We start from the raw sequence: 10,389 nt of genomic DNA, 5'->3' as shown, positions 1-10,389 counted from the left end.
AAGTGGGGACAGCTCATGTTGCCTTCTTGGGTTTGTCTCATTTTGTTTTCACCGTCTTTGTTGTTTCGTCACTCAATCATGTCTGACTCTTTGCAGCCCCATGGACCCTCCAGGTGCCTCTGGTCCATGGGATTTCCCGTAGGAATACTGGAGTGGGTTGCCATTTCCTTCTCCATGGGGATCTTCCCAGATCGGGGATCAAACCTACATGTCCTGAACTGGCAGGCAAATTCTTTACCACTGAGCCACCAGGAAAGCCTCATATTGTCTTTAAAGGGTAGGGAGAGGGACCAAGATACTGTTTTGAACCTTCCATCTGCCTCCTCCTGCCAGTCTGGACCAGCTCTGGGACTTGTCATGGGTGTTACTGGTCTCCCCGTGAGTATGGCAGCTACACTGAGTGTCCCCATCAATCCAGGCCACCTCAAGACCAGGATGCAGCAGGACGAAACCAAGACCTCCATGTGGTTAGTTCCAAATACTGGAAAATGCAAGCTTCATATCAGACACAAAAAGAACCAACTATGCCATTTTCCTGGAGAATAGGAAAGACTACTTCTTCTTTATTGGTTACAGCTTTAGTCCTGCTATCGTCTGCTCTGCTTCCAGGTAAGATTTGTGAAACCCCAGGCATAAAATGATCCCTGCCCCATGACAGCACCCAGTCCAGAATGGACCTCACATCCTTCAACCATCCCCAAAATCACCTACCACAAGCCCAGTCCCAGGAGTCCTTCTGATACCCTCTTGCTCAGATACCCCCACCTCCAGAGGCCACAGGGTGTCCTGGTGATGTTCATCTGGGAGGTGTGGGCACCACCCTCCTCCACAGACACAGTTGGCCACGTGCATCACTGCACCTCTCCAGGGGACAGCTCTTGGGGGTCCATTTCTCATCTCGGCCTCTTTGTTGGCTTGTACTTGGGCTTCAGATGCCTGTTAAATATCCCCAGATACCTCCTTGCTCGAAGTCCAGATTCAGTGTGTCCCAAGCTAAATCATCATGGTTTTCCCTCAGTATCTTCTCTCCTTCCTGCAGCTCCTGGCTCACATAGATCTCTGGGTACAAAAGGAAGCCTGCAGAAGAGCTGAACATTTCCAGGCAACATGTTAGGAGCACTGATGCCCCTACCCAGTGTGAGGTTCTACTTGAGTATCATCCAGAAACTTGCTCTCTGACACTTGCTGAATGTGGTAAAGAAGACCACTGACGTGAGGTTCTCCATTAGAGAAGTTGGGCCCACCTCCAGTAAAAGAGGCACATAGGGAGTTCTGGGCCGGAGGTTCTTGCTAGAACAACTCAACAGGAATCTTGCACAAGGCCGGCAGTGGTTGGTAACGAGGGCGGTAACACATCCAGGGTGGAGGATGAGGAATTCAATCACATGTCGATGGTGGGACATTTTCACTAAACTGACCCATCAGGACTCTTCCCGAAACTGATCTGAGCAGCCCAGGGTCAGAGTGGCATCTGGGCCTGGTCCAGAAGAGGTCTCAGAGGAGTCCAACTCAGGTTCAGTCAGGGAGACAGACTGTCAGTATGTATAGCATCACTGTTCTTAACTTTATTTCCTTACAGTTTCAAACAAAAGTAACAGAACAGACAGTCCTTAAAGTTCAGGAATATGGCGGCACAAGGTGGTCATGTTCTCCGTCTGTGAAGATTTGATTTGGGGGGAAAATTGCCCAAAACAGCTGTTTTCTTTCCAGATGTTTCTGTTCACCACCCTGGGAAATTGTAGCATGGTAAAATTCAGACTGACCTGTCCCACCATCTGAATGATCCTTCCCCCAGTGTAAGTGGAGAAAGAGGCCACTTGCTGAAACGTGAGCCACAGCGAGAACACTGCTCTTCTCCTGTGTGCACCGCTCTGCCCAGGTGTGCAGCTCAGAGATGTGTGCCCTCCCGCTCTGTCTTCAGCGAGGACATGGATAGCAGGCTTGACAGTAGTCTTGTCATCTGAACGGATAGTTTCTGAGGCTGGATTTCCATCAGAATCTCTGGAGAAGTGCTTTTTCTTTCATTCCATTCCTTTCTCTTAAGAAACACATATTCCCAGGTCCCCACAGCATGCACCACCCCCAGATTCTGATTCAGAAGATATGGGACACGAGAGGTAGAATCTGTAGATGAAAAACACAAAACAAAATGAGAAGTTCTCCCAGGCAATACTGATGACAAGCAAGACTTAGAAATGGCTTATTGATTAAACAAAATGGCTTACATTCTGGACATTGTCATCAGGTCAGTCCAGTACATTCTAACTTACTACCCTTTGTCGGCCACATACATCACTGCAGCTCTCCAGGGGACAACTCTTGACTGACAACATGGAAATAAAATATTCCTTTTTTATATAAAAGTTAAAGACTACATAAAGCAAAATATTTAGAATGCTTTCTGTTAATGTTTAAAAATAAATAAAATCCAGTGTATATTCTTTTCAGTTTTTACCAAGGTTTTTCACTCATAATATTAAACAAATTTTCTCTTAAATATAATTTTTCTTAAAGTAAATCTTTGAGGGGATCCCTGGTGGCTCAGATGGTAAAGAATTTGCTTGCCAAGCAGGAGATACAGTTTCAATCCCTGGGTTGGGAAGATCCTCTGGAGAAGGAAATGTCAATCTACCTCATGACAAGTAGATGGGGAAACAATGGAAACAGTAACACATTTTATTTTCTTAGGCTCCAAAATCACTGCAGATGTTGACTGTAGCCATGAAAGTAAAAGACACTTGCTTCTTGGAAGAAAAGCTATGACAAACCTAGACAGTATATCAAAAAACAGAGACATTACTTTGGCGACAAAATTCCATCTAGACAAAGCTATGGTTTTTCCAGTAGTCATGCACGGATGAGAGAGTTGGACAATAAAAAAGGTTGAGCGCCACAGAACTGATGTCTTTGAACTGTGATGTTGGAGAAAACTTTTGAGAATCCCTTAGATGACAAGGAGATCCAGCCAGTCCATCCTAAAGGAAATCAGTACTGAATATTCATTGGAAGGACTGATGCTGAAGCCAAAACTCCAATACTTTGGCCACCTGATGCGAAGAACTGACTCATTTGAAAAGACCCTGATGCTGGGAATGATTGGGAGAGAAGGGGACAGCAGAGTGTGAGATGGTTGGATGGCATCACCAACTTGATGGACATGAGTTCGAGTAAGCTCCAGGAGTTGATGATGGACAGGGAAGCCTAGTGTGCTGCAGTCCATGGGGTTGCAAAGAGTCAGACATGACTGAGCGACTGAATTGAACTGAACTGGACCCACTCCAATATTCTTGCCTAGAGAATTAAATGGACAGAGGAGCCTGGCAGGCTGCAGTCCATGGAGATGAAAAAGAGTCAGCTTAGAAGACCTTCCAAAATCTTGCTTCTGTTCCTAAGCTTCAGGGTAGCCCTGACGAATAGTTTTTTTTTAAAAAAAAAACAAAGATAGGTAAGCTTTCTCTTGTCACATCTGTTCTGCTTTTACCGAGGGCAGCTGGTTTGCCATCTCCTCCCCATCCTGTGCTCATCTCCAGTAACCAGTTAAAAAGGTATAATTTGCTTTCATCAGATGGTAGGGTTCTTAGGGGCAAAATAACATCCTTTGCTGTGTCCCCACCACGTTTAACAGCGTCAACTCCTTGTTAAAGGTGTGAACGTACAGATTCACAGTCAAGTAAATGGACCTGATCTTCATGTGCACAGCACAGATCATAACTCTCCTAATGGGAATGAAGTCATTCGTCCTCTGAAAAGTAAGAAAATGTACCTGACCCCTCATATGAAGTCTCTGAGATCAGCTGTAATTTGAAAAGTGTGTGACAGTGCTCTCTACACAAATATGAGATCATGGGATGTCAGTACTTATTGGATCACTGGTCACATACATGTCTGGCTGCCCTGGAAAAGGTAGTATGATGAAAAGAGACAGGCAGTTGCGAGAAGCTGGGTTCTCCTCTTGGCTATTGTATATAACACTGCCTTGAAGATAGGTGTTCAGAAATCTGTTCAAATCCCTGCTTTCAGTTCTTTTGGTTGAAACCCCACAAGTGGAGTTGCTCCATCATGAGATAATCCTGTGGAGAACCTTCACACTGGCATCCACAGAGGGTGCACCAGTTTACATCCCAGCAACAGCACACAGGAGTCCAGTTTCTCCATGTCATTGTCAACACTTGTACTTTCTGGTCTTTTGATAGTTAGCTTCCTGGTGAGTGTGGATGGCTGTCTCATTGTGGTTTTGATTTGCATTTCCCTAACGTTTAGTGCGGAGAAGGCAATGGCACCCCACTCCAGTACTCTTGCCTGGAAAATCCCATGGACAGAGGAGCCTGGTGGGCTGCAGTGCATGGGGTCACCAAGAGTCAGACACGACTGAGCAACTTCACTTTCACTTTTCACTTTCATGCACTGGAGAAGGAAATGGCAACCCACTCCAGTGTTCTTGCCTGGAGAATCCCAGGGACAGGGGAGCCTGGTGGGCTGCCATCTATGGGGTCGCGCAGAGTCGGACACAACTGAAGCAACTTAGCAGCAGCAGCAGCAAGGATTAATGATGGTGAGCATCTCCAGATGTGCTTATTGGCTGCTGGTAATACTTTATTTTTTCACTAAGGCATTTATGGCAATCAGCCCCACACACGGGTGTTTGAACTTCTTTATCAAACATCAAACTCCAAACTTTGGCCACAAAGATGAGAAGATCTTGTTGGAAAAGACCCTGATGCTGGGAAAGATTGAAGGTGGGAAGAGAAGGGGATGACAGAAGATGAGATGTTTGGATGGCATCACCGACTCAATGGACATGAGTCTGAGTAAACTCTGGGTGTTGGTGATGGACAGGGAGGCCTGGTGTGCTGCGGTCCACGGGGTCACAAAGAGCCAGATATGATGAGCGACTAAACTGATCAAACAACTTAGCTGTTGTATTACCGCCCTGGATGGTTTGTTACTCTCACGGGTTTATGTGTTGACCAGTTGTCAGTCTTGTGCCTGGAGCTTTGTGTCTGTCACTTCATTTGATTCTCACCCAGACTGGGAGTGGCAAGAGCTGGTGTCCCCATTCTAAGACAAGAGTGACACAAGCTAAGTGAGTTCTCTAAGCCCGAGTGACCAGTTCCCAGCCCTGCTGGAAATAAACTCTGGGCATCTGACACCAAGATCGTTTGGGGAAACAAGCTGTGTCCACTGTAATGACAGGCCTTGCAAGCACTGCCCACTGGGGGAGAGCACCACTCCCCAGCCACATGATTGCTCTTCCCTACCTAGAGCACCTGGGTCAGAGAGACCCTGTGGAGCCACATGTGTCATCTCAGGGCATCTTCACCCGACTGGTACCTGGGCCCGTCACTTCTGCTGACACACAGTCTAAAGACAGTCTTTATATTTTAATACAGATGGTCCTTCAACTTCATTAATGCTATTAAATAAAATGCTGTTACGCATACAGAAAAAAATAAATAGAAGGACCTAGCTAAGCGTTTTTCTTTATTAGCCTTAGGGCAAGTTCATTAACCATGTTGGAATTGTTTTGTGTAATTTATGCGTTGTGTGCATGTACACGTAGTGTCAGATAAAATAGATCATTGACTCAATTAATAATCGCAGTGCCAACCCCCACCCCCACTGGGTTTAGGATCCATCTATCAGAGTTCTTGATAGATCTGAGCTTCTGCAGCTTCTGCACAGAGCGGCCTTCTGTCAAGAAACATATATTTGGGCTTGAAAAGGTCGAAGTGCCCTTTTAAGCAGAAAATGACTGAATCAGGATCATTAGCAACTGAGTCATCCTATTATTCAATCTTCCCCTCACGCCCCTCCCACCATATGAGACCAGTTTCTTCTTTTTCCACTGGTTTAGCAGCCTCATTGTATTTCCTCTGGGTCAAGGAGCATTTTTGGCTATGAAGTACAATTGATTTACAACACCGCGTTTCAGGTGTAGAGCAAAGTGGTTCGGTAATATACATACATATATACAAAGAGCTTTTTAAAAATAATTGTACTTATTTATGGCCATGCTGGGTCTTTGTTACTGGGCAGGCTTTTCTCTAATTGCAGTGAGTGGGGGCTACTCTTGGTTGTGGTACATCAATTTCTCATGGTAATGGCTTCTCTCATCAGGGGGCACAGGCTCTAGGCCCACGGGCTGTGGAGCATGAATGGGTTCAGTTGGTCCACAGCATGTTGGATCTTCCTGGACCAGGAGGTGAATCCGTGTCTTCTGCATTGGCAGGCAGATTCCTTACCACTGAGCCACCAGGGGAGCCCCCACGAGGAGTACTTTTAGAAAAGGAAACTATTAGCAAGGTGAAAAGACAGCCTTCAGAATGGGAGAAAATAATAGCAAATGAAGCAACCGACAAACAACTAATCTCAAAAATATACAAGCAACTCCTACAGCTCAACTCCAGAAAAATAAACGACCCAATCAAAAAATGGGCCAAAGAACTAAATAGACATTTCTCCAAAGAAGACATACAGATGGCTAACAAACACATGAAAAGATGCTCAACATCACTCATTATCAGAGAAATGCAAATCAAAACCACTATGAGGTACCATTTCACACCAGTCAGAATGGCTGCGATCCAAAAGTCTACAAATAATAAATGCTGGAGAGGGTGTGGAGAAAAGGGAACCCTCTTACACTGTTGGTGGGAATGCAAACTAGTACAGCCACTATGGAGAACAGTGTGGAGATTCCTTAAAAAAACTGGAAATAGAACTGCCTTATGATCCAGCAATCCCACTGCTGGGCATACACACTGAGGAAACCAGAAGGGAAAGAGACACGTGTACCCCAATGTTCATCGCAGCACTGTTTATAATAGCCAGGACATGGAAGCAACCTAGATGTCCATCAGCAGATGAATGGATAAGAAAGCTGTGGTACATATACACAATGGAGTATTACTCAGCCATTAAAAAGAATACATTTGAATCAGTTCTAATGAGGTGGATGAAACTGGAGCCTATTATACAGAGTGAAGTAAGCCACAAGGAAAAACATAAATACAGTATTCTAACGCATATATATGGAATTTAGAAAGATGGTAACAATAACCCGGTGTACGAGACAGCAAAAGAGACACTGATGTATAGAACAGTCTTATGGACTCTGTGGGAGAGGGAGAGGGTGGGAAGATTTGGGAGAATGGCATTGAAACATGTAAAATATCATGTAGGAAACGAGTTGCCAGTCCAGGTTCGATGCACGATGCTGGATGCTTGGGGCTGGTGCACTGGGACGGCCCAGAGGGATGGTATGGGGAGGGAGGAGGGAGGAGGGTTCGGGATGGGGAACACATGTATACCTGTGGCGGATTCATTTTGATATTTGGCAAAACTAATACAATTATGTAAAGTTTAAAAATAAAATAAAATTAGGAAAAAAAAAAAAAGAACAGATACAGAACAAGAAAAAAAAAAAGAAAAGACTCTCCAGTTTCCAGAGGGTTCTGGCCTGTGAGGTTTCTCCTACTGGGGAAACCTTGGTCACACTCAGATCTCTGGATCTGTGAAGTGAGTCTCTCCATGACTTTTTCTTTAATTACGCTGGATTCATCTGCTTAGAAAGCAGCCCATAGCTATAGGGATGTCATGCTCATAGTATAAACCTTCCTCCATGATGCGCGTTGTCTGCTGGGCCCAGGTGGAGCTGGTCATCCTCAGGCCTGGAGGAGGAGTGCCCCTGTCCTTCCATACTGGGTGCCCATGGTGCGGTGTCCGCACTTCATGCTGGGTGCATCCTTATAAGGGAACTCAACATCTGAGCAAGGGCCTGGGCCTCCTGTTGCAGCTCCTGATGGCCTGGTGGGGACCTGCAGGGAGCAAGGAAGTTTGATGGGAAGGACCGCTCCTTGGGGACCACACAGCTGCCGAGGGCAACACAGAAAGCCAGGTTTCTCAGCAAAGTGGTTGATGCCTGAAGAGCAAAGGGAACTGCAGGATGGGGTCAGATGGATTCTGAGTTCTGACTTCATAAATTCCAGCGTGGCATGGCTTCCTTGAGACAAGCTCAGTGCACTGGAGGGTCTCATGAAGCACGGGTAGTTTTCCAAATCAAAGCGGATGAGTGTGTCGGGAATGGCTGAGATTGCTCAAGTCAATCACATGTGTGAAGCAGTGGGCATTAAACAGTAGGTTTACCCAATGAAGGGCCGCCATGCCCCACAGGGTCAATGTGAACCATGGCTAATCCAGATGGAGATGGGCCTGGAGCAAAGATGGACACCGCATTTCTTAGTATGAAAATGGTGTAAATTAATGTTTTATAATATTGATTACATGTTGAGGAGTTAAGATTCTGGGTTAAACATGTTATTAAAGTCATTTTACTCATTCCTCTTTTTTATTTTTTTCAAGGTGATTTCAAGGAAATCCTGAATGGTGTTTGTGAACCCCGTTGTCTCTGGGCAGTGTCTGGGATGTGCTAACTGCCTCACGTGTGCCTAGAAGACAGGTCGCCCCACACTTTCCTTCCCTAACTTGACCTCAAAGCTCCACTTGGTAGAACACTTACAAATCTTCCTTGAAACACTGATTTTCCACAGTAAACTGCTTCAGGAACCAGTCATAATAACGTTTTCCTCTTTGGGTCAGTCTCACAGAGACCCAGCTACCTGCCACTCTGCATCCTCTGACAAATCTACAAGGATGCTGCGTATCCCTGACATGCTTGTCAGCTGAGGGCTGAGCTGCACCAGTGAGGCAGGCCATGCATTTTACATATTCAGTTAATTAACCTTATGAACCTTATAATCTACTAAATAATCCAGGGTCCTTAAATAGTACACCCACATTTAAACACTCAGAACAAACTTATCCAATTCACTAAAATGTAACTAAAACCATGGGTCTGTTCTTTAAAATTATCATTTAATCATCTTAAAACACCAGAAAAAAAATGTACAAAATTGCAAATGAATTCCAGGAGTCATTGTTAGAAACCCGTAGTTCCATTGGTCTCACAAGTCCTGATACTTTCACTAACCTTGAGATAGGGGGTGCAATTATACAGATATTGGGGGGATTTGGAGAGTATATCTGGAAAGCAGGGGGATGAGGCCCATCTTGGGGAGGCAACTCTGAGACTGCTCTATCCAACGATGGGTTACAGAGCCCAAATGTCACATAACTTCAGCAAAAGATGTAAGGAAAGGCGATGTATTAACTTCCTTAGGATATTAACATAAATATTGTGCATCATAAAATATCTAAGGAGAATTTTATGTGTGATTTGCAGCAAAAAAAAAAAAAAAAAAAAAGCTCAGAACATTAGGACATTTATAGTAACAGCAACTGACAAACGATACTGATGAATATGTGGATTACATTACATTTCTCTTTAAATAAACGTGGCTTTCAGCCTAAAAGTGAAAAAGCCATTGGCACAAAAGGCTTTGGATTTTCCTGAGCCTAAAATATTTGGAAAGCACTTGAAGGAGTTTTCCGCACCTCCTGCTGCCCTCAGTAATCCCCACCTAAGCTCCTCTTGAGTAAACGGAGAATGACTCACCCTCTGCTCAAGCACTCGTCTCCTTTCCAAGCACCAGCCCTTTCACCACACCAGCTGCAGCCACGACGCCAGGAAGCTCTGATCTAGCCCTGAACTCGTTCTGGATCGTGAAGGCCAGTCCAGCAGAGACCGGGACTGATACTGAGCTGGCTGGGGCCGGGTCTGCTCCGGGGTCAGTTTCCTCCATCTTGCAGAGGTCCTCATGAGCCGCTGAGATGAGAAGGCTGGGCTTCGAGGCCAGACGGCTGGGTGCAAAGCTGGCACCTTCTCTTTCTTGCCGTGAAAAACTCCCCAGAGTTGTGGGGCTCAGAGCAAAGTGGAAATGGAGGCTCCTTTGTTCACAAAGCGTTGAGAACCTCCAGACGTGAGGGCAGAGTGCTGCACCCAGGCTGGGCGGTATTGTCTCTGAGCGTCCTGTATCTTTGGCGCTGGGGTTTCTGCCTCGGCTCTGGATCTTTGCCCATGTGATTCCCCGTGACCTATCTGCTGGGCCATGGAATTAGGACAGTGAAGACAGCTTTCAGTTACTGAGCTCAAACAAGCCACAGTTTCTACCTGAGCTTTCTACCTGCCCTGTGTTTAATTTCTACTCAATGCCCCCCTCCAGGTCTCACATGCAGATATGAAGTGCAGTCCTGAGTCACAGGCCCACCATCAGCAGCTCACGTTTAGCAGCGACAGGGCAGGACTGGAGCCTGGTTCCTTCTGCACCCAGCTCTGTTCACCATCACCTGCCCTGCCCTCAAGAAAAGCACAGGCACAGCCCAGCCCCAATTCCTTGGCCCAGTGCTTTTTTTTAATACATTGATTCACCTTGGAGACATTTGTCAGATGTTTTTGTAAGGAAAGCAAGCATGCAGAAGCAGCCGTGGGCA

General features: G+C 45.7%; 1 long non-coding RNA gene across 1 annotated transcript; it reads right to left on the bottom strand.

The window, feature by feature from the left end:
* Window positions 1-530: 530 nt before the first annotated feature.
* LOC113903396 lies at window positions 531-10,184 on the bottom strand. Its single transcript, XR_003514095.1, has 2 exons — window positions 9,515-10,184; window positions 531-2,124 (listed from the first exon to the last, which is right to left on the bottom strand). It is a non-coding gene; the product is annotated as an uncharacterized LOC113903396 (long non-coding RNA).
* Window positions 10,185-10,389: the final 205 nt, after the last annotated feature.

This window comes from Bos indicus x Bos taurus, chromosome 13 (genome assembly GCF_003369695.1).
Source record: "Bos indicus x Bos taurus breed Angus x Brahman F1 hybrid chromosome 13, Bos_hybrid_MaternalHap_v2.0, whole genome shotgun sequence".
In the NCBI taxonomy this organism is placed as follows: domain Eukaryota; kingdom Metazoa; phylum Chordata; class Mammalia; order Artiodactyla; family Bovidae; genus Bos; species Bos indicus x Bos taurus.
Note: the sequence above shows the minus strand (reverse complement) of the source record. Positions and strands in the feature narration are given on the sequence as shown.